The sequence below is a fragment of the Nicotiana tomentosiformis genome, chromosome 8 (assembly GCF_000390325.3).
Source record: "Nicotiana tomentosiformis chromosome 8, ASM39032v3, whole genome shotgun sequence".
In the NCBI taxonomy this organism is placed as follows: domain Eukaryota; kingdom Viridiplantae; phylum Streptophyta; class Magnoliopsida; order Solanales; family Solanaceae; genus Nicotiana; species Nicotiana tomentosiformis.
In genome coordinates, this window is record NC_090819.1 from 120,902,172 (window position 1) to 120,928,122 (window position 25,951).

A 25,951-nucleotide genomic window follows, 5' to 3' on the forward strand; every position below is an offset into this window, starting at 1 on the left:
TTGCTCAAATTACCACTGATGTTTTCTTTCCTTAGTTGCAATGACCCACCAATACACCGATAATCAGAAACCGCACACGTTGACACTACGCAATCCAATCATATATGGTGGGGCTCTCCCACATAGCTTGAAGCTACATTTACAAAATTTTGGAATCCACCGAGATTCTTTCTTCATTGTTGACATGATCCTGCACAAGTTATAGAATTTGATGTGTTTTGGCACAAGTTATAGAATTTGAAAGTCAAAAGTTCATAGATTTTGATTTGGGATGAGATTCGTCATTTCGATCTTGTTTAATGTGATTTGAGGCTTCAAGAAGGTTCGTGTTATGTTATGGGGCAGGTTGGTATGATTGGATGGGGTACCGAGGGGCTCGGGTGTGTTTCAGGGTGGTTTCGGACCAAATTGGAGTTGTTTGGACTGTTGTTGCTGAAGTCTGGTTTCCTTCTTCGCGAACGCGAAGGGAGTCCCTCGTTCGTGAAAAGTAATTTGAGGGACTGATAATTTGGCCTTCGCGAACGCGAACACGAAGAAGGAGCAGGGCAAGCCTACGCGAATGCGGCCCAAGCAACGCGAACGCGAAGAAGAAAGGAAGATTGGGGCCTGGGATCGTTTGGCCTTCGCAAACGCAAACGCAAATGCGAACGTGAAGGAGTTGGTTAGCTGGTCATCGCGAATGCGACGAGGAGTTCGCAAATGCGAAGAGGAAATGATGGGGCAGAGACAGTTGGCCTCCGCAAACGCGATGAGGAGGTCGCGAACGCGATGAAAGATTTGAGGCAGTTGGGTTTTGGCGTTCGCGAACGTGAAGCAATAGTCGGGAACGCGAAGAAGGCCTATCTAGGTAGAATTAAAAGTCCCAAAAACGGGGGTTTGAGTTCATAAGTCAAAATCAATTTCTCGGTAGAAGGCGATTTTTGGAGATATTCTTGCGTGGGTGCTTGGGGTAAGTGATTCTTATCCAATTTTGATTAATTTTCTTGATTATGTCTTTGAATCCATCATTTAATTCGGATATAATGGATGAAAATCAAGATTTTTGTAAAATTTTTCAAAAACAAAAAACATTTAAGATTTGGAGGTTGATATTGGAATTCGATAAAATTGGTATGGTTAAGCTCGTATCGGAATGGGTGTTCGGATTTCATGAAAATTATGCCGGGTTCCGAGGGGCGAGTCCCGCATTGACTTTTGTTGACTTTCTTTGGAATAAAGTTTTAAGTCGACGTATTATTATCCGGAATTATTTTCGATGAATTTAAATGAAGTTCTACAATTAATTTGGATAGATTTGAGCGGTCCGGAGGTCAATTCAAGCAAGAAGGCTATTTTGAAATATCGGCCTAACTTCAATAAGGTAAGTATCTTTCCTAACCTTGTGTGGGGGAACTACCCCTTAGGATTTGAGTCATCTATGCTAATTGTAGCCTGTGTACGCGAGGTGGCGAGTGCGTGCTCAAACTTATTTGTGGAAAGTTGGCCTTTTAGGGTTCTTATGTCCTTATATTCACCGTGTATGATGTTGTTCTTGATACGATTGAATTTCAATTTGCTAGTTTCATCTTTACATGCTTTGATTAGAGATAATTATTTTAGGATTCACTCCTACTGCCTATTTGACTCGTATTCGACGTAACCAAAGATTTTACCTCTTCTATCGTCGTGCTATATTTTTCATAACTGCTTATCTTTAATTGAAATCATTATTTTCGCATCCTATAATTGCTTAGTTTTAATTGGAGTTATGATTATCTTCCGTTGCATTTCCTTACTTGAATTGTTGAATATTCCTCGTAATTGCTCAACCTCAAAAGGTGTTTAGATAACCTATATCTTAGTTGACTTGCCATTATTTGGAACTATTTGACTCGTGTTGGCTTCTTATCATTGACTTGAATATTATAGAATCGTTGCTATATTTTGTTTTGTTTTCCCTTGTTAAGTTGTTCTCCTTGTCCCTAGCATTCTTCACTGTGGTTATTCCTTGTGAATGAGTTCTACCATTCTTGTGATTTAAGTTCTTGGGTTGATTTGCTCGACGTACCTTACATCTTTGTCATTGTTGCTTTTGTACTTGTTGTGGTGATGTACGAGGTTTCTGTCGTGTTATAGTTGTAATCTCTGTTGTTTGCGCTGCATATTTAAATTGGGACTATGGACGTATTTCGGGAGATCCCCCAGCACTGCATATTTAAATTGGGACTACTGACGTATTCCGGGAGAACCCCCAGTACTGCATATTTAAATTGGGACTATGGACGTATTCCGGGAGATCCCCCTGTCTTGCATATTTACTTTGGGACTACGGATGTATTCTGGGAGACCCCCCACCACTGCATATTTAAATTGGGACTACGAATGTATTCTGGGAGATCCCCTTGTCTTGCATATTTAATTCGGGACTACGTGACGGTATCCCGGTAGATTCCCCTGTGGTTATATCTGTGTTCGGAGCTGCTAATCCCCTGTGTTTATATTTGAAAGGTTTTTATCTTGAAAGAACTATATTTGAAAGATATTTATTTGAAGGAAGAATATTTTTAAAAAAAATCTTATTAAAAAGGATTATATTCTAAAGACCTCAATTTAAAAAACTTACGGGTGAAAGTTTACACTTGAAGGATTTGACTAATTTATTGGGGTTTGTTGGCTGAGTCCTGATGTGAAAACTATTGCAGTTGCTGAGTTACTACTTGCCTTTAATGTATTGTGATTTTCGGATTTGGGTTGTGCTTTCGTTCATTCTTCTATGTCTTATTCTGGTGTTCCGTTGTTACTTGTTGTTTTCCCTTCCATATTGCAGTTGTTATGTCGTTAGCCATATCGTGGGGTCCTTAGATAGATGTCATGTTCTATCATCCCTATACTTATACTTGTTCAGTTTATTAGACCAGTGGGTGTCTTGACTAGTCCTCGTCACTACTTCACCGAGATTAGTCTTGGTACTTACTAGGCACCGATGTGGTGTGCTCATGCTACTCTTCTGCACATTTTTGTGCAGATCCAGGTATCGATCATTAGTAGTTGTGCGGATCCTTGCTGAGGAAACTCAAGGTAAACCTGCCGCTGCGTTCGCAGGCTTCGGAGTCACCTTCCTATTTTGTATTTACTCTGTTTTTACTTACTTCCGAACAGTTTTATTTAGAAGTGATAGCAAACTACGTAGAGCTTATGACTTGTACTACCGGTTTTGGAAAATTATAAATTTTGTAAAGATTTCTATATCGAGACTATTAGATTTCCTTTGTTATTGTTGTTACTCAATAAATGTTAGGCTTACCTAGTCCCTAAGACTAGGTGCCATCACGATACCTAACGGTGGGGAAATTGGGTCGTGGCAGTTTGTATAAGAGCTCTATGTTCATAGGTGCTACAAGTCATAAGCGAGTTTAGTAGAGTCTTGCGGATCGGTACGGAGACGTATGTACTTGTCTTCGAGAGGCTACAAAACTATTAGGATAATTTAACTTCTTTTATTCCATCGTGCGAGTTCATTGATCTTGAAGTTTGAACTTTTATCATTCCATTCTATCACAGATGGTGAGGACACGAGCTGCAGTTGCTGATAACGTTACCCCGAAGCGGATGTCGCTAGAGGCAAAGGCAGAGGCCGACGAGGAGCACGTGCCACAGCCAGAGTAACTCCACAGCAGCAGGTTAATATTGGTCAGGTTCCGGGTATTGTACCAGTATAACCCGTTATTCCGGTTCAGCCTAGGTCAGGCCAGAGGTATCAGAAAAAGAACAAAAGAGGCTTAAGAGGTTTTAGAAGTATAACCCACCTACTTTTAGTGGCACAACTTCAGAGGATGCCCAAGGATTTCTAGAAAAGTGTCACCGTATTCTACGCACCATGGGTATTGTGGAAGTGAGCAGAGTTGCCTTTACTATATTTTAACTGTCAGGCGCAGCGTATCGGTGGTGGCAAATCTATGAAGAAGGTAGACCAACCGATGCAACACCACCAACTTGGCTCAATTTTCAAAAATGTTCTTGAACGAGTTTGTTCCCCAGACTCTCCGAGAAGCGTGACGCACAGAGTTTGAATGGTTGCGTCAGGGCACTATGGCAGTGTCAAAATATGCTATTAGGTTTAGTGAGTTAGCCCATCATGCACCTATCTTAGTTCCTACAATCAGAGAACGAGTCCGCAGATTCATTGAGAGGCTCGATTATGATATTAAAATATGCATGGCTCGAGAGTTGCAAACTGATACTCCATTTCAACAAGTAGTGGAGATTGTAAGGAAGATTGAGGTTGTTTTAGACGAGGAAAGAGAGGCTAAGGAGGCCAAAAGGTCTCAAAGATCTGGAGGGTTTAGTGGATTTTACTCTTCAGCTAGGACCCATTATAGTGAAGGCTCGAGCAGTCGGCCAGCTCAGTCCGTACATCAGACTACTTGGAGTGCTCATGTAAGTACCTGCGATGCACCACCGGCACAGGATTCCTATAATGGTTATTCTAGTTATCCGACACAGACTCAGTACGAGCAACCGTGACCTCAAAGGGGTTGTTATGAATGTGGTGATTCTAGGCATATCACGAGAGATTGTCCTAGACTTGGGAGGGGTGGATTTCATCAGAGCACTCAAGCTACGAGCTTTATTATAGTTAATACTCCAGGTGCACAGTCAGTTAGAGGTGGAGGACGGGCAGGTAGTGGACTCCTAAGAGGTGGAGGCCCGACCCGTTGATTTAATCACTATGATTTGGCTGAGGCCAATACACCAGATGGTGTCGACACAGGTACAATCTTGATTTTTATTATATCAAAATATTTTCCTTAATTTGATTCGGTTCTGAATATTAAGGCGAGTCCTCCTATTATGCTCCACTTATGGGTGAGCTTCGTAAATTTGTGACCCACTTATATGTTTATCTCTGTTGGGAGATTTAAAGATGTGAACCCGTGTATGTCATTATATTTTTGGTACACAATTGAGGGCTATAAACCCAAAAGTAATTTTTATTATTCATTACAGTGGGTTCAATGTGTTTCGAAATAATTGATTCCATTTTTTATGAATTATATGTTCTACTGGTAGGAGGGTTCATTATGTGTTGTGAAAACAGTTTATGAAATATATTGAAAAGAAGAAAGAAAGGAAAACAAAAATTGAAATTTTAGTTTGCACAATGTGCAAAATACTTGTGATTCGGAGTTGAGGACGAGATCCTCGCATTTTTACATGATGTGAATTATTTAAACCGGGCTTCAAGCTGCGGTGGAAGTTATATAAGGACGAGGTCCTTGTGGTAAAATAATAATGAGTTTAAAATTCTCCTTTTGTGAAAATTAATTTGTACAATAATATTAATAGGGAGTCATGCCTGTTAGGATTTTCTGATAATTCTTGTATATTTTCTGTACATATTCAGCCATTTTCGTGCTGTAAATATTGAGTTTTAGCCTATGAGATGAGTGCCCAGGTGGCGTTAAATGTGACTCAGTAATCCGAGTAAGTAATCATGAGGTCTTCATGCCTCACATTCTGTTGTCAGTATTGTGAAAATTCGAAATGAGGTGGATGATGCTGAAATTTATTTATGAACAGCTTTTAAGACCAGAGATGTGGTGATGAGTGTACATATGATGAGCATCATGCCCGGATATCATTGTGATAAAGCAGTGCTTGTAATGCGGAGATTAGTGTTATTGATATATACATTGAGGTGCTTTGTTGGGTTGTGGATGTGTTGTTTGGAGTTGTTTGGTGTTACTCTGGCAGGTGGATAAGCCCAATTACAGGGGAGACTCTACCGAAATTTCTGAAAATTTTGGAAGTTAGTAAAATTTGAAGGATTGAGAATTGCTAAAGAAGAGATAAATATGTTATGTTTTTGAGGGTGAATGATCCTAAGCGAGGAATAATGCAGCACCCCAAAGAAAGTTTTGAATTACTTCAACACTATCAAGAAAATTGATGTGTGCATAGGCATGAGTTGCTATAGCCAGTTGGGACTAATACTGTGCGTTGTTGTGAGAAATCAGGCCTTTTGAAAATATTGGAGCGTAAGTAAATGTCCTTAAAGTTTCAAGTATGGGTAAAAGAAATAATCTCAAATGAGTATATGTGTAAAAGTAAAATCATCAATTTGGTAATCGCAGAATAATTCTTAGAACATTCGAGGACGAACGTTTGTTTAAGAGGTGGAGAATGTAATGACCCGACTTGTCGTTTTTAGAATTTATGCTCGGTTTAGTGACTTAAGGTCTCGATCAGCTTCGCAATATGTATTATGACCCGCGGGTGTGGTCGAGTTTGATTTACTAAAGATTTGGAATTTAATTAAAAGAACAATCCTTAATTTGAAGCTTAAATGGAAAGAGTTGACTGGAGAGTTGACTTCTGAGCAAACGACTCCGGAATGAAATTTGATGATGTCAATAGCTCCGTATGGTGATTTTGGACTTAGGAGTGTGCCCGGAAAATTATTTGGAGGTTCGTAGTGGAATTAAGCTTGAAATGCCGAAAGTTGTATTTTTGGGAAGTTTCATCGGGGGATTGACTTTTTGATATCAAGGTCGGAATCCAATTCTGTAAATTTGAATAGGTCCATTATGTCATTTATGACTTGTGTGCAAAATCCGAAGTCATTCCAGATTGATTTGATGTGTTTCGGCACAAGTTATAGAATTTGAAAGTTCAAAGTTTATAGATTTTGATTTGGGGTGCGATTAGTCGTTTCGATGTTGTTTAATGTGATTTGAGGCTTCGAGAAGGTTCATGTTATGTTATGGGACAGGTTGGTATGATTGGATGGGGTCCAGAGGGGCTCGGGTGTGTTTCGGGGTCATTTCGAACCAAATTGGAGCTGTTTGGACTGTTGTTGCTGAAATCTGGTTTCCTTCTTCGCGAACACGAAGGGAGTCCCGCATTTGCGAAGAGGTATTTTAGGGACTGATGGTTTGGCCTTCGCGAACGCGAAGCTATGGATGCGAATGCGAAGAAGGAGCAGGGAAAGCCTACGCGAACGCGACCTAGGCAACGCGAACGCGAAGAAGAAAGGAAGATTGGGGCCTGGCGTCGTTTGGCCTTCGCGAATGTGAAGGAGTTAGTCAGCTGGTCATCGCGAACGCGATGAGGAGTTCGCGAACGCGAAGAGGAAATGATGGGACAGAAACAGTTTGCCTTCGCGAACGTGACGAGGAGGTCACGAACGCGATGAAGGATTTGAGGCAGTTGGGTTTTGGCCTTCGCGAACGCGAAGCAATGGTCGCGAACGCGAAGAAGGCCTACCTGGGCAGAATTAAAAGTCCAAAAAATGGGGGTTTGAGTTCATAACTCAAAACCAATTTTGGAGCTCGGTAGAAGGCGATTTTTGGAGATATTCTTGTGTGGGTGCTTGGGGTAAGTGATTCTTATCCAGTTTTGATTAATTTCCATGATTATGTCTTTGAATCCATCATTTAATTTGGATATAATGGAGGAAAATCAAGATTTTTGTAAAATCTTCCAAAAACAAAAAAGAAATAAGATTTAGGGAGGTTGAGTTGTTATTGGAATTCGATAAAATTAGTATGGTTGAGCTCGTATCGGAATGGGTGTTCGGATTTCATGAAAATTATCGGAATGGTTGAGCTCGCGTTGACTTTTGTTGACTTTTTTTGGAATAAATTTTTAAGTTGACATATTATTATCCAGAATTTTTTTCGATGAATTTTAATGAAGTTGTACAATTAATTTGGATAGATTTGAGCGGTCCGGAGGTCAATTCAAGCAAAAAGGCTATTTTAGAATATCGGCCTAACTTCAAAAAGGTAAGTATCTTGCCTAACCTTGTGTGGGGGAACTACCCCTTAGGATTTGAGTCATCTATGCTGATTGTAGTTTATGTACGCGAGGTGGCTAGTGCGTGCTCAGACTTATTTGGGGAAAGTTGGCCTTTTAGGGTTCTTATGTCCTTATATTCACCGTGTATGATGTTGTTCTTGATACGCTTGAATTCCTATTTTCTAGTTTCCCCTTTACATGCTTTGATTAGAGATAATTACTTTAGGATTCACTCTTACTGCCTATTTGACTCTTATTCGACGTAACCAAAGATTTCACCTCTTCTATCATCGTGTTATATTTTTTATAGCTGCTTATCTTTAATTGAAATCATTATTTTCTCATCCTATAATTGTTTAGTCTTAATTGGAGTAATGATTATCTTCCGTTGCATATCCTTACTTGAATTCTTGAATATTCCTCGTAATTGCTCAACCTCAAAAGAAGTTTAGATAACCTATATCTTAGTTGACTTGCCATTATTTGGAACTATTTGACTCGTGTTGGCTTCTTATCGTTGACTTGAATATTGTGGAATCGTTACTATATTTTGTTTTGTTTTCCCTTGTTAAGTTGTTCTCCTTGTGCCTAGAATTCTTCACTGTGGTTATTCCTTGTGAATGAGTTCTACCGTTCTTGTGATTTAAGTTCTTTAGTTGATTTGCTCGTCGTACCTTGCATCTTTGTCATTGTTTCTTTTGTACTTGTTGTGGTGATGTATGAGGTTTCTGTCGTGTTATAGTTGTTATCTCTGTTGTTTGCGCTGCATATTTATATTGGGACTACTGACGTATTCCGGGAGATCCTCCAGCACTGCATATTTAAATTGGAACTACGGACGTATTCCGGGAGATTCCCCATCACTGCATATTTAAATTGGGACTACGGACGTATTCCGGGAGATTCTCCAGCACTGCATATTTAAATTGGGACTACGGACGTATTCCCGGAGATCCTCCTGTCTTGCATATTTACTTTGGGACTACGAACGTATTCCGGGAGATCTCCCAGCACTGCATATTTAAATTGGGACTACATACGTATTCCAGGAGATCCCTTTGTCTTGCATATATAATTCGGGACTACGGGACGGTATCCCGGTAGATTCTCCTATGGTTATATCTGTGTTCGGAGCTGCTAATCTTTCGTGCTCAGGTGTCGCAGGGTGACTTATGCTCGAAAGATATTACTGGAAAAGTGTATATTTGAAAGGTTTTTATCTTGAAAGAACTATATTTAAAAGATATTTATTTGAAGGAAGAATATTTAAAAAATAAAGAAAATTCTTATTAGAAAGGATTATATTTTAAAGACCTCAATTTAAAAAAACTTACGGGTGAAAGTTTACACTTGAAGGATTTGACTAATTTATCGGGGTTTGTTGGCTAAGTCCTGATGTGAAAACTATTGCAGTTGCTGAGTTACTACTTGCCTTTACTATATTGTGATTTTCGGATTTGGGTTGTGCTTTCGTTCATTCTTCTGTGTCTTATTCTTGTGTTCCGCTGTTACTTGCTATTTTACCTTCCTTATTGCAGTTGTTATGTCGTTAGCCATATCGTGGGGTCCTTAGATAGATGTCATGTTCTGTCATCCCAATACTTATACTTGTTCAATTTATTAGACCAGTGGGTATCTTGACTAGTCCTCGTCACTACTTCACCGAGGTTAGTCTTGATACTTACAGGGCACCGCTGTGGTGTGTTCCTGTTACTCTTCTGCATAGTTTTGTGCAGATCCAGGTATCAATCGTTAGTAGTTGTGCGGATCCTTGCTGAGGAGACTCAAGGTAAACCTACCGCTGCGTTCACAGGCTTCAGAGTCACCTTACTATTTTGTATTTACACTATTTTTACTTACTTCCGAACAGTTGTATTTAGAAGTGATAGCAAACTCTGTAGAGCTTATGACTTGTACTACCAGTTTTGGGAAATTGTAAATTTTGTAAAGATTTCTATATCGAGACTGTTAGATTTCCTTTGTTATTGTTATTACTCAGTAAATGTTAGGCTTACCTAGTCCCTAAGACTAGGTGCCATCATGATACCCAACGGAGGGGAAATTGGGTCGTGACAACTAGAAACGCTGCTTCTATCGTGAATCACTACACACCGCGATCTCTAACGACTGCTTCCCCTATATCAATTCCTAACACCCCGTCGTGAAGGCGAGTTGAATAAAACAATAACATTGGTAAACCTTAACACATTTTACAAGGCGATGACACCACATCAAAATTGAGAACTCTACCACACTCGAAAATATCAAGATTCGTTACTCCATCAACCCCAAACCTGAACATTTATAGTCCGATTGCCTTTTCTCCTCTGTAATTAAAACATGGAACCTCTGAATCATGTACGGAGAAAACCTTCTTTCAAGTCGTTTACTTCCCTAACACATAGACATGCATTTTACCATTTCATAAACACTGTGCGGTAACAACGCATGAATCGTCATAACAATCATTGCCAAATCTCAAAACCTTAGGTAGTACTGATACTTAATTGAAATGACAGAGCGTCCTTCTGCAAGGCGACGATCGAATATGAAGGAAACGTTTCACGTCACATAAGATCGAATATGAAGGAAATGTAGGGATAAGCCTTAAAAAAATCGAATCGCACAATGAGGAATCAAGAAGGAAAGTATTCCTAACAGCCCTGTAGCCTCTCAAAGATAAGCACAGACATCTCTGTACCGATCCGCAAGACTCTACTAGACTCGCCCATGATTCGTGAGACCTAAGTGAACCTAGTGCTCTGATACCATGTTGTCATGACCCAAAATCCAAAAAGCCTGTGATGGCGCCGGACACCACTGCCAGGCAAGCCAACCATAATCAATTAACTTAATAACCCATTTTAGTATTTTTGAAATAAAAAACAATTTCTTCAATGAAATTGTAAAGATAAAACTCATATAGTAAATGATAAATATTTGTAGCAAATAAATTTCTAAACAATTCACAACCCTTCCCAAAACTCGGTATCACAAGTGTATGAGCATTTGCTAGGGAACTAAAAATTAAATAAAGCATCTGTCCAGAATACAAATTAGACAGGAAAATATAATAACTCTGAAGGAGACTCTGTTAGTTGCGGATCGTAATATAGAATGCAGCTCACCTATGTCCCCACAATTATTAACCACACCTCTGCGCCCACAAGGCCGCTATATATATATGTACCTGCACAATAAAATATGCAACAAGTGCAGTATGAGTACGAAAATAACGTGTAACCAGTAAGTATCAAGCCTAATCTCGAAGTGGTAGAGACGAGATGGCCGACTTTGACACTCACTATGAGTCAATAATAATAATTGAAATACAACTAGAATATTTAAATCAGCATAATTCACAGAATTTACAATAATTTATTTAACCAGCGGAAATAATCAAATTCGTCCAAATGCAATAATTCTCAATATATTAATTAAACTCCTTCAATTCAAATAATTTCTAATTTATCAATTAAATCTCATTTACAGGAATAACAATTAATTCCTTAACAAGCAGGCATAATAATTCATTAAATTCCAAGGATTCTCAATTTTATGAATTAGCTTCGCAAGCTGAAATAAGCTATTAAGGTATCGTGTGATTATTATTATTATTAAGAACGATTTCTGTCGAGGACGTACGCCCCGATCCAGAGTGTCGTGTACACTGTCGAGGGACGTGCGGCATGATCCATAGATGCATCTATCCTTCCGAGGCATTCGGCTCGCTCCACAAGAAAGGAGGACATTTTCTTATGTACCTCCGGAAGGAGTGTATATTTATTATGGGATAAATTCGAGAGGAAGAACAATTTCTTTTGACAATTAATTAATTTAAACAGAAAATCAAGCATATGAAATTTCCATCCTATAATATCTTTATCTAACAATTCACAATATATTCATATATACATATCAATTAATATTAATTAAACAAAAAATACAATTTACACAAGTAATTCATGCTTTGAGTCCTAAACTACCCGGACTTTAGCATTAATAGTAGCTACGCATGGACTCTCATCACCTCGTGCATACGTAGCCACCGCAATTAGCACCAATTATTCAATTTAATCCCTATGGGGGTAATATCCCCCTCACAAGATTAGACAAGAGACTTACTTCGTCTCAAAGTCCACTTTCCGATTACCACGTCGCGTTGAATTCTCGATTCGATGCCGAAAAATCCGAAACTATCCAAATATTATACAAAATAATTAATATATGCTAAACGATTCGAAATTTATCTATTAAATAAATTACCTTATCCAAAATGGTAAAATTCGTAAAATTCACCCTGGGCCCACATGCTCGGATTCTGAAAATTTTTGGATGAAAACATTACCCATAATCTCAAGAACTTAAATATATAATTTCTACCCAATTTCATAACTATGTTTGTGGTTAAAATCTCACTTTTATAAAAATCTAGGTTTTCATCTAAATCTTTGATTTCTAAGATTTACTAGTTATAATCTACTTATAATCTATGCATTTAAGTCAAGGGGTATGGAATTAACTTGCCTTTAAATTGCTAGTTGAAACCCCCTTCTCAAAAGCTCTGAAATCGCCCGGAAATGGAGGAAAAATGGAAAGAAATGGACTGAGTTTTCGTCCGTTTTAAGGTTGTGCCCCGATAGATTTTTCGCACCTGCGGAAGGATTACCGCACATGCGGCTTTCGCACCTGCAGAAATTCCTCGCAGGTGCGCATTTTCCCTCTTTTCCTTGTTCCGCACCTGCGGAAGCAGTGCTCGCTTCTGCGCAAGCGTAGGTGCGTCCATTCCTTCGCACCTGCGCATCCCTCCGCTTCTACGCACAAGACATTCGCACCTGTGCATTCGCAGGTATACCAAATTACTCCACATCTGCGATGGCTGGGCAGGCTCCTCTACTCATTTCAAGAGAACCATTGCAACACGTGACTGAATTCCCATATCCGTAGAAAATACCGGCCTCGGGTAGTGGGTCTAAACCACCATAACTTTTCTGGGATCCCTCTACACATAACATGTCATAATACTTGAATTCCTCCAAATAAAATCAATTACGGCTGCCGTCAGGCCTCGTACGTACCGCGACAAATGATATGCATAACTCAATGCGCTGAAGGAACTGCTCATTGCTACCATCATGCCGATTCAACCATTGTTAGTTGATCCGTCTTTTCTCAATTTACTCTCCACTTGCCTTAGAAATAATAATAGCTCCATTCGTTACATATCGAACTCAAATCCGCACTCATCCCAAGTGACCTTATTTCACGAGACCACGCTATTTCAAAACCCACTAATTATCTCATATACCTTCTTGTGCGCACTTTTTACATCTTCAACTGGTACACCCATTCTGATACTTCTTTTATGAATCCAAAGTTATTTTCTTCCGTTTTTCCAATGCTACACCACAACTTGAAGATAACGTAGAGTACTCCAAGCCCCGTTTCATAATCTGCTGCAAAAGCTCGATACTCAACCATACTATAGACTCGAGATCCTTAGTCACCACACTATAAATTTTTGAATCCACTAAGACCGTTATTGAAAGTCACTTGCTCTGACTTGTTCCCAAACATGATCAATTCCAAGGCCCTGCTAGCACAAGTACACTTTATCAAGGAAACATCCGACTGTTTCACTTTCCTGTGCATTACATCTACACGAAGCAATCCAATCATAGACGGTGGGGCTCTCCCACTTAGCTTGAAGCTACAATTACAAAATTTTTGAATCCACCGAGATTCTTTCTTTATTGTTGACATGATCCTGCACACGCAACTCGCCAAATTTTCTCAAAATCCTTCTATTAACCTTTAATAAACACTCCGAGCCACTAGCCACATTTACATATTAAATCTCTTACCGGGTAGCCAGTAGAATTCTTTGTAGAAGCTTCGTCAATACCACGCGACCGCTAACCTGCTTACAGGAGATAACCCACCTGTGGAAATTGTATGCTGACATATTCCAACGTTGCTGCACTGGGTGCAATTACTATGAAATCAGTAGATCATCCTGAGTTCGAGCTCACTCACCAGCTGCACCAGTCAGTTCACTCCTCATGGACATCAACTAGAGGTGCGACAATACATTACAATCCAAAGTCATGTAGTATCATTCTTCATATCAAGCAACTCCCTCTTGTTGTATCCAACCTTCCTCAATATAGCAGCTAATATCACAACTTAAGTCCGTAGACCTAGTCACTGTCCATTTTACATCCCAAATCACTCCAAGCGTTCCTCAAGACATGTAATCATCCTACCACGTAACCCGTGTGCTACCTTGCCACTCTCCCACTTTGGTCAACCATCTCCTTTAAGCAACTACTCTGCTTCTGTTTTCTTACACTTGGCTTTTTTGGAACCTAACCACCGCAAGGCACCTTCCACATGTCCTTCCTCATCCTTCGCTGCCCAGTTGTTGCCTTAACTAAAAATCCGTCTCTGTAGCACTTGAACCAATAGCTCGTTACCAGCCTTAAACCTTTCTAACGATCATCCTTCTCAAGACATCAATACTAGAAACGCTGCTTCGATCCTGAATCACTGCACACCGCGATCTCTAACAAAGGGCATGAGTACACCACAATGGTACCCAGTAAGTGCCAAGCCTAACCTCGGTCGAGTAGTGACGAGGTCAGGTCAAGGCCCTACTGGAGTAGATATGATAAATTAAAACAGTAAGAGATATAAGTAAAATTTATGGTAACACGGTTTAAGAAATCCTTGAAAATTTAACAGTTAAGGGAGTCCTCGGCTCAAAACAAGGTAAACACAGTGGGAAATCTCCCGGGATACCGTCCCGTAGTTCCAAATAAATATGCAAGACAGGGGGATCTCCCGGAATACGTATGTAGTCCCAATTTAAATATGCAACGCAAGATGAAATGGCAGGTATGACATCGAGTTATACGGTTTATACTGAACACAAATAAGGAAAATAGGGACTTAACTAAGCATGGCGCACAAAATATCAAATAGGCAGTTAAATCACGTAAGCATGCTCCTCTAATCTAAGCTAAACAATTAAATGTATTAGTGCAATTTAATAAGGGAAAACAGTTTATGAATTAGAAAGGAAAAACGGGATTTTTGCAATAATAGCCCATGTACATACTCGTCACCTTACGTACACGGTGCCCACACATCAATTAATATCAAACATCTTAAGGGAAAAGTCCCTAACACATGGTTAGGCAAGCCACTTACCTCGAACCGCTCAAATCACCTCGATAACACGTTCTTGCCACGAGTATCCGACTCCAAATGGCCCGAATCTATTCAAATTAATTGCATAATATAAATATAACTACAAGTAACTAATTTAGCTAATTAATTCGAAGCTAAAGCGTGAAATTAGGGAAAACGCCCAAAAAGGTCTCCCCGGGCCCACATCTCGGAATCGGGTAAAAATTATAATTTATGAACACCCATTCACTCACGAGTTCACTCGAACAAAAATCATCAAAATCCGACGTCAAATTCCCATTCAAATCTCAGATTTTCAATTGGGAAACTTTTTCTCTCATTTCCAAACTTCAACCCTCAATTTCCTTAATTAGACGAGGAAAACAATAATAGATTAATGTATTATAATCAAAATAGAGTTAGAATTAGTTACCCAATAGTTCTCCTTCAAAATCCCTCGAGAAATCGTCTCCCACCAAGCTCTAAATCGAATTTTGTGTTATGAAATTTCAAACCCTCGAAATCCTCTTTTGCTGCCCAGCGATTTTCGCACATGCGGACCTAGGACCGCACCTGCGGACAATCCATCGCAGGTGTGAAGTCCACTTAATTGAGCTAGGTCCGCACCTGCGCGCATGAGTTTGCACCTGAGGATGTGCTTCTGCGCTTAATTGTCCGCTTCTGCGGAACCTTGGGTCCTTCTCACCTCCGCATCTGCGACTACCCTTCCGCAGATGCGGTTCCGCTCCTGCGGCTCACTCGTCGCATCTGCGACTACTGACTCCCTGTCCTAAAAGCGCACCTATGATCCCAGCCTTGCTTCTACGAGGCCGCACCTGCGGACTCCCCACTGCAGGTGCAAAAACACCAGAACCAGCAACTCCAAAATTTTCTCTAAGTCCAAGTTCATTCCGTTAAGCATCCGAAATACACCCGAGACCCCCGAGACCTCAACCAAACATACTAACCAATCCTAAAATACCATACGAAATTAGTCGAGCCGTCAAACCATATCGAAGAACACCAAAATCATGAATTAAGCACGGATTCAAGCATAAGAATTTAAAAGTTTCCAAATTCTACAAACGACGCCGAGACACGTCAAATCTTGTCCGAATGACCTCAAACTTTACACACAGGTCAAAAATAACACTACAAACCTACAACCAAATTCGGAATTTCATTCCGAGCTCGATATCAAAAATTTTACTATCGGCTGAAATCGCCGAAAAACTAACTTTCGTCAATTCAAGCCTAAATCTACTATAGACTTCCAAACACATTCCGTACGTGCTCCTAACCCATCACAGGTATGAAGTCCACTTAATTGAGCTGGGTCCGCACCTGCGCACATGAGTTTGCACCTGCGGATGTGCTTCTGCGCTTAATCGTCCGCTTCTGCAGAACCTTGGGTCCTTCTCACCTCCGCATCTGCGACTACCCTTCCGCAGATGCGGCTCCTCTCCTGCGGCTCACTCGTCGCATCTGCGACCACTGACTCCCTGTCCTAAAAGCGCACCTGCGATCCCAGCCTTGCTTCTACGAGGCCGCACCTGCGGACTCCCCACCGCAGGTGCGAAAACACCAGAACCAGCAACTCCAAAATTTTCTCTAAGTCCAAGTTCATTCCGTTAAGCATCTGAAATACACCCGAGGCCCCCGAGACCTCAACCAAACATACTAACTAATCCTAAAATACCATACGAACTTAGTCGAGCCGTCAAACCACATCGAAGAACACCAAAATCATGAATTAAGCACGGATTCAAGCATAAGAATTTAAAAGTTTTCAAATTCTACAAAGGACGCCGAGACACGTCAAATCTTGTCCGAATAACCTCAAACTTTACACACAGGTCAAAAATAACACTATGAACCTACAACCAATTTCGGAATTCCATTCCGAGCTCGATATCAAAATTTTCACTATCGGCCGAAATCGCCGAAAAACTAACTTTCGTCAATTCAAGCCTAAATCTACTATAGACTTCCAAACACATTCCGTACATGCTCCTAACCCCAAAATCACTCAACGGAGCTAAAGGAGTCGACAGAATTCTATTCTGGATCTGTATTCACACAGTTCCGACTACGGTCCAAACTCTAAGGCTTAAACTCACAACTAGGCACTAAGTGTCCCAAAACTCTATGAATTCCATAACCAATCACTCCGGCAAGTCCCAAAAGTAGAAACAAATATGGGAAAAGCAGATATTAGGGATCGGGGCTCTAATTCTCAAAACGACCGGCCGGGTCGTTACATTTTGATGATGTTCTTTTATTTTAAATTCATGTATTATGCTAATGTAATAATATTTTTCAGCATCTAAATGATTGTTGTGTTATTAAAGATAATATTTCTCTCATTAATTAAATTTTATTGTTCCTTCATATAAATAAATACTTATATCATCACGTGTTATTATTAACGTGCAATGCACGTTCATAGATATTAGTTGCACGTTCATAGATATTAGTATATTCATACGACTGTATATCAGAAACCCCAAATAGAAGATAAAACAAAATAAGTATTCAAAGGGAACAAAAAGATGGATACATTCTGCACAAATATAATAGGTCCAATACATACGCAGCCCCTTAAACCTATCCAAAATTTTTATGTAAACACTTAAACTAAGGCTATGACCTATTGAGCACTTCCTCTCTATTTAACTTGTGTTATTAGACACAAAAAACTGAACAAACAAGAAAATAAAATGCGTGAACTTCACACGCCAATGACATGGAAAAGAAGCCAATAAAATGAAGACACATGACTCTTAAACATAAATTATCTCAAAAATTTTAGCATAATTTTTTTCAATTCTCCTCGCGGTTCTCTTTTTCTTCCCAGAAAATTACTTGGAGTTCTCTGGCTTTAGAGCTGTAGGGGTGGAAGGTGTCACCACTTGCTAATGGTGGCGAAAGTCGATGTTGAAATGAGAGGACATGAGGGTAGGAAAAGATTCATCAAGTTCTCGGCGGTGGATCGAAAGTTGGTAGTGGCAGCCACAGGCAGCGCAGTTGAGCGAGGTGGGATCGATTGCAGTTGCATCCTGCGATGGCATAAACTCACCGGTCACCACGTTGTATTCTTGAAGTTTTCCTTGTGAAATTTTTTGTGATGGGCTAGTATCAAGCTTTACTAGCGAAAGGATCCAGAAGTATATATGTGCACTTGTGAGTGCAGTCATCCATTGTTACAAGCCTCGGTCTATTCTCTTGGTTGTAGATGAAAGATGTTCTCTTTTTTGTCTTATATTATTTTACAATTCAACATTTAACTTAGTTTTATGGGACTTAGCAAAGTGGGATTATGTAAGTAAAAACTAAGTAGATACCGATTTGGTATTCCAAATTCGATCGTGGCCGAATTTTGAGGATAAAGAAATGGAGTTTTTCAGTATATTGAGGTTGTAGAGAGAGTAATGGGCATTTGGCTTAGTTGGTCAAGAAGACGGCTGTTTAAACATTTCTTTTTTTCCTGGTCACGCGCTCAAATTAGGTGAAAGTTACTCTTTGTGCCAAGTCAACTTTTTGTATCTAATAATACAGATTTAAATAGAGATGGAGTGTTTGTCATTGACTTAGTTTAGGTGTCTATATGGAATTTCTAGACAAGTTTAAGGGGCTGTTTATATATTTGGCCAATATAATAAGATCCTCGTGCCCCCTCCCTGGCTTACTGATTTGTCCTATGCCCCTCAATTATCATATGTCCAGGGGCGGTCGTACCCTAAAGCAGGTAAAGTAATTGCTTTAGGCCCTATATTTGTGGGGGGAGGGGGGTATTTTTTATTACACCTATTATATTATATACTTTATATGTTTCATGTTTCAATTTAGATGAGGTTGTTTGACTCGTCACAGAGTTTAAGAAAAAAAAACTTTTAAAACTTGTGTCTTAAAATCTTAAGGGGTAAAAGAATTTACAACTGGTATAATTTCTGCCAAAAGAATTGCATCTGAAATGAAAATCAAACCCGAACTTTGTAAGTAACGTGTGATATATAGAAAACAATAATTTGACGTGAATATTGATATTGAAATCTCTTGAAGAGTCCTTCAGAGTTCATTACTATTTATATATAGTAGACAAGACTATTTTTTCACTTCAAAATAGATTTGAACAATTCGAAGCATATGCAAATATTTTTTGTTTTCTATTTAGCGTAAAAACCTGAGATCACTAGATAATAAAAATTTGGAAAAAATACTGCCTTAATCTTGAGTGTTCCTTAAAGCATAATAATCAATCCGATATTGATGGTTTAGATTTATTTTCTAAATTAAAAGTGTTAAGGAAAATAGTACAATTAGAAGATAATAGTTTTGAAGGGGAGCCTTGGCATGACTGGTAAAGTTGTTGCCATATGACCAAGAGGTCACGGGTTCGAGCAGTGGAAACAACCTCTTGAAAAAATACAGGGTAAGGCTGCGTACAATAGATCCTTGTGTTCGGACCCTTCCCCGGACCCCGCGCATAGCTGGAGCTTAGTGCTTCGGGCTGCCCTTTTAGAAGATAATAGTTTAATTGATATACTCAATCAAATAAAAATATTTGATTCTTTTCCAAATGCCTATATTGCTTATAAAATAATGTTAATAACTCCTGTTACCGTTACTTCAGCAGAAAGAAGTTTTTCGAAATTAAAATTGATAAAGTCTTAACTAAGCTCAATAATATCTGAAGAGAGGTTAAATAAATTAACTATATTACTAATTGAGAAAGAATTATTAGAAAAAAATAATTATAAAAAAATTATTAATATCTTTGTATCTAAAAAAAACTAAAAAAAATGGACTTCAAATTTTTAAAAAAATTAAGGCCCCTCATAAATTTGGCGTTAGGCCACAAAATTCGTCGGGCCGCCCCTGCATATGTCCTACATATATTTAAAAATCCTGTGGATCCAATGAATTTGCCTCCTCTATTTGTCATATATTGATCTCCATTGCCAAATGAATAATATTACTACGTACTTTTTTTTATCCTTCCCATGAGCTCCCAGGTGACTCGAGGGGACATAATAGTGGATAGTCTACACGGATTCATAGATAGATCTCTTCCTATATCGATAGGCATATATCTCCAAGAGGATATTCTGGGCATAGATTCTTTAGCAATCCAAGAGACGGCAAGGTATGTCATAAACTCATAATTTTATTAGAGTAAACTTTAACTTTCACCACTAACAAATCAATTGTCGTTATAGGACTTATCCAAGTAAGTGGTGATACAAAACTCATCATTAATGCTTTCACCATTTCCAGAAGCTAACTAGCTAGAGCTAGCTATATATAATATATAGAGTCACGGACCAAAATAATGTATTTTTTGACTCAAGACATAAAAATAGGTGGAAAAAAGAGTTAGTGACCAAAATACATATAGATACTTGAATTTGATAAGACGAGAAAGTATAACGCCGTTTATTAAGGCGCTATACATATTTTGTGGGCTCACCAATAATTATTTTGTGCTTAACTGACATAACAATAATTTAAATGGGTATAGCACCCTTATTTAAGGCGCTATACCTCAAAAAATTCGACCCCCCGGATTGGGCATTACCTTATTTAAAGACGTTAAGGATTTTGTAAAAATCCATGCAGAAAAATTCTCAAGTCTTGTTAAACTTTTCTTCATTAAGTTGTTTTGCATTTTGTCATAATGTCTGAAGAGCGAAGAATTAGGGTTTCATTATATTGGGGGGATGAGGTTGTGGTTGTGGTGGCGAATAACTCAGTAAGCTATAGTTTATATCCATAGTGTCATGTTAAGTTGCCACTTACAATGGAGTATAATAGATTAGTATCGTTGTTATGTAATAAAATAAGTGTGAGCAAACGTTTGGTGAACTTTAAAATAACCGAAAGATATCCGTATTCTGTCACTCCGCAAGGGGTTGCTTGTTATGCTGAGTTTAACATCTAGGATGATGAAACTCTGAGTGATTTTTTTAGGACTTCGGATGAATACCGGGAATTGTTTTTAATAAAAGTGTTGGAAATGTACATCCAGGCTGAAGACGTTCGCAATAATGAGGTTGCCCATAACAGGGATATCCCTCAGTCATCGAGTTGTTATTTTGGAGCAGTTTTAGCCGAACAGGTTCCGGCTGAAAGAGTTTGACCTGATCTAAACTTATCTCCATGGACGAATGAGGAGCGAGAAAATAATTTCTTTCCTACTTTACATGATCCGCAAGACGAGGGGTAAACTTCAATTTTTCTGTGTGTTACGATGTTTATTTTTGCTGTATTAAATTTGTATTAACACACATATATTTCACAGGGGATACCGGCCAGATATGAATTTTACAAGTTATGAACCAACGCTCAGTTGGAATATGCGTAGTTCTGATGTGTTGGATCATGGGGGTCCACCCGGGAGTCATCACCAACAGGATGATGTCCATCAGGGAATGTCAACACATTACGATTTGTAAGTGAAGTGATATAGCTATATGTAAAGTATTTATCAATTTGAGAAACTCATTATTTTGTTGGTTGTGCAGTGAAAACGAGCAACTTGAATGTCATGTCCTGACTCAATTGCTCGAAGACGACATATTTAATCAGGATCTGGCATATGCACAGAGTCAGGAAGAGAACAGTGATTATGACAATAATGCCGATGAGTCCGTAGATGACATACCCTTCCCTGTTGAGGGTGATGAGGAGGAAGAGAATGTTGGACCTGATTTGACGAGGGAGCATGCTCTACCCCCCGTTAGACCAAGAATGTACGAGTCCCATATGCCATTTCACTCAAGAGAGATTCCTACCTTGATCATTTACTAAGTATGTCGGATGTGGATGCCCTCACAAGAGATACTAACGAAATTCGGACTGCAATGTGGGATGAGTCTAGACAACGGTGCTGTCAAAGGGCATGCTTTTTCGTGATAAAGCGCGCCTAACCAGGGCGGTGAAAATGTACAGCGTAAAAGAGTGTCGTGAGATGACGGTATGGGAGTCAACTCCGGATGTATACAAGGTTGTTTTCCATAGATGGTTTACAGGTTGTAATTAGATGCTGCGTGCAAAGAAGAAGAAAGCAAATATGTGGGTTGTGTGTAAATACATTGGCACCCACAATTGTGAAATGGACACATTCAGTGGGAATCACTTTAATTTGGATGTTAACTTGTTTTCTTTTGTCTTGATTCCACACATTGAAGCTTCCATAAGGTACAAGATCAACGAGTGTATTACATCCGTCCACCAGGAATATCGGTGCATCATTACCAATAGAAAGGTATTTCTCGAGCGCAAACGTGCGTTTGAAATTGTTTATGGTAACTAGAATAAGTCATTTGCATCTCTACCCAGGTACATGGCCACATTGCAACACTTTAACTCTGGGACTGTTGTTGAATGGAAGCTTGAGCAGAGTCCGGGAATACCAGAATATATATTCAGATACGTGTTCTGGGCATTTCAACTAGCAATTGATGGTTTTGTGCATTTTCGTCCAGTAATATTCATAGACGGCACTCATGTCTATGGAAAGTATGATATTAAGTTGTTGATCGCCATTGCAGTAGATGCTAGTGGAAGTATATTTCCCTTAGCTTTTGCTACTTATGCCAATGAAAGCCAAGAGACGTGGACATTATTTTTGAACCACTTGAAAGACCACGTTATCAAATAACGTTCAGGTATTTGTCTAATATCTAATCGGCATGGTGGTATTTTAAGTTTTGTACAGAATTTGTGTGCATGGCAGGAACCGTATGCCTACCACCGTTACGGTGTGAGGCACCTGAAAGCCAATTTCCAGAAGGCATATCCCAACAAGGATTTTCATGATTTAATGTAGATGGCTGCAACAGATCACCAAGAGTGTAAATTCAGGAGGCGCGTGGAATCTATCAGGAAGGAAGACGAGGGAGCCTATCGTTGGTTGATGTGACATGAACTTGACAAGTGGACTTTGCATGTGGATGGTAACAGAAGATGGGGAATTATGACTACAAATGTGTCAGAGTCTTTCAACGGGTTATTGAAGTCTGCACGAGGATTGCCTGTCACTGCCATGGTGCAGATGTCATTCAAGCTCATGGTGGAGAGGTTTGTTGAAAGGGCTATAGGTGCATCGTCATTTATGGAAAGGGGTGTTGAATTTATGCCAATACCAATGAAAATATTTGAGAAATACAGGAAGTGAGCACATTGGCATTCATTTTTGCAGTATTGCAACGAGCGAAATATTTTTGAAGTTCGTACCGCTATCCATCACAACCGGGGGAATATTACACACACCGTAAATGAATCTAGAAGGTTATGCTCTTGTGAGAAATGGTCCATCTACCATATGCTGTGCTCACATGCCATCAAGTGCTTTCAACATACTGGTTTAGAGCCAACCAACTACGTTGATAAAGAATATAGTATTGCTGCATACCTAAACACCTATAGTGGGCAGTTGCAGCCAATGGGTGCTGAGCATTATTGGCCGTCGGAACCATTTAAAATGGTGTGTAACAAGGAGTTTTTGCATCAACGACAAGTGCAAAAAGGAACGCTTATACAAAACTAAATGGATGTTGGGGATACCGTTTATGCGCGCAAATGTGCCGTATGCTCGCAAACAGGACACAACTGTCATAAATGTCCTTCAGCTAGTTTGGGTGGCGGTGGTAATCCAGCTCCTGGTGGAATTTCATCTAATGTGTCCAACTATCAAGGATACCCATAGTGTTTTGTTTCCGTAATGTGGTTGTACTAAGTGTATGTACTTGTTTATCTTGCAGAATGTATGAAATAAAATTATGTTTCCATTGTTGTTAAATCTTATTAATATTTAACATTAATACTTCGGTACAACAATCTAACATAAACCCATTTTAAATAAAAAAACAATTGTCTTGTCGACCTAAAAAAGATGCTCGCCTGCAAAAGCTATCTTCTGGAAAAGCTGTATTTTACCCGAAAGAATCTTTAACACAGGAAGCACAGCACGGTTAAATACTACGTTATGCGTGTTGTCTTGTCATCCTGAAAAGCTGCTCACCTGCAAAAGCTATCTTCTGAAAAAGCTGTATTGTACCCAAAAGAATCTTTAACACGCGAAGCATAACGCAGTTAAATACTACGTTATGTGGGTTGTCTCGCCTATAAATAACTAGCACATTTTAATTATTATATGCGCTTAACCATAACAAATAGAAAAACTTTCCAAACATTTTTTATTTTTCTTGCATTAACAAATGTCTGGATGCAATGACCAACCAAGGTGCTATTGTGGCAAACTATCAGGATCATCCTCATCACGTTGCCTCTTTATCGGAGGATGCGATGCAGCATGATCATCAGTAGGGCTAGCAATCTCGGTAGAAGGGGTCGTCGGTCCAGCAGTAACCTACAGAATAATAAGATATTTTAGTATATGAAATATATATTAGTAATGTACGTGTTAAGTCACAAAAATTTAAATTGTCTTACCATGGTCTCGTCAGGCTCCTGAATATAATCATCTGTCGCAGCCAGGTCATTATCGCACAAAGTGGCCTCCGTGACGGGCGAGGAGGAAGCCTTAATAAAAAAAAATATATAAAGATATTTATGGCTAATCAATGAGATGAAAAAAAAATTAAATTTAATAGTAATACAAGCATACATGTGCCTGTGAAAGATCCCCAACATCCATCGATGATGAGCCATAACTCAGCCGGCGCCCACTATCCACATCCCGTGTCGGTCGATCATCAATAACGGTCGATGGGCCTGGAAGATCAGGAAAATACTGATCCCAATCATCTCGCGTATTGGTCGTGCCTGCGATCAACAATGGAGCGGATGGGGTCACCTGCAAGTCCCTGGAGTGAGATGAAGCTGAAGGTTGAATGACGGCATGCTGCTGTGAGAGTGGTCTGGCTCATGGAGGTCACCCGGCTGATCAACTATGATATCCTCAACCGGTGCCTCAACGCCCCCTTGCTGGGGACCACCTCCTTGCCGACCCCCACAACCTCGTGGGACACCCCTACCTCGTGGGGCATGCCTGCCACGTCGATCACGTTCCGGTCCCACTTGTGTCCCACGATGGTACTACTCTGGCGCCACATACATAGCCTCGTATCCTAATCGCTCATCATCTCGGGCTCGCCTCAATGTCCTGGAAGCCAGATCGGTAACCTACCGGCCATACTCATGCAAAGCGGCTGCTCCCTTGCCGATATGATGCTGCATTTGCAGTCCCAACTGGTGGAACAGATGTAGGCCAATAGCTTGCTCAACATGTAAAATATAAATTACGGAACGCTAGGTTAACGTTATAAGTAAGTATATCAAATAACATACCAGTGCCACGTGCTTCCCGGCGTATGGAATGTATCGACCGCCAGCGCGATAAATAGGATTCCCGAAGAAAGGTCGGGGTAACATTGCGGTACCAGCCCATATAATCATGCTCAATCTCCGTCCGGTCAGGTGGAGGAGGCGTGGAATTAGGTCATGTCACTGGTCCCAAGTATCGATCTGCGCCTCTAGCCATGCCATATATGTCTGGTTCACCCTACAACGATCATCCCGCTGGTAATGTGTGATATGCTAGGAAGGCGATGGCGGTACAAGCTGCGGGCGGCCATACTGGCGAAGTACTCTCCCGATGACATGATGCTCCACAATATCAAGGCACATCAATGGGACGAAAAAGCTTCACATAATTCGTCCAGCCGAGCAATAATCGGGCAAACTAGCTATTAGCTCGTCGCTGTATGGCCTCCAAATGAACTATTAAGTAACAACAAAAAATGTGAGTATACGCAACACATATGAAGCCAGGCCAAGTAAACTTAGGTATACATTTACCTGTGCGCCCTCCAGCAAATCCAACAAATTCCTGCACAAGGGGAGATTATGTCGAGCCTCGTACTCTCATCCATATCCCCGCCTATCAACCCACCTCCTAGCTAGAGGGAGAAACGGAGGTGGTGCAACCGGAGCTAATGGTGGTAGAGGTGGTTGC

General features: G+C 39.9%; 1 long non-coding RNA gene across 2 annotated transcripts; it reads left to right on the forward strand.

The window, feature by feature from the left end:
* Positions 1-19,926: 19,926 nt before the first annotated feature.
* LOC104088348 (uncharacterized) lies at positions 19,927-23,778 on the forward strand. Of its 2 annotated transcripts, XR_011410589.1 has the most exons (6): positions 19,927-20,116; positions 20,999-21,192; positions 21,272-21,421; positions 21,495-22,237; positions 22,312-22,640; positions 22,709-23,778. It is a non-coding gene; the product is annotated as an uncharacterized lncRNA (long non-coding RNA). The 2 variants fall into 2 exon arrangements; XR_684525.2 differs by having other exon boundaries at positions 22,312-23,778.
* Positions 23,779-25,951: the final 2,173 nt, after the last annotated feature.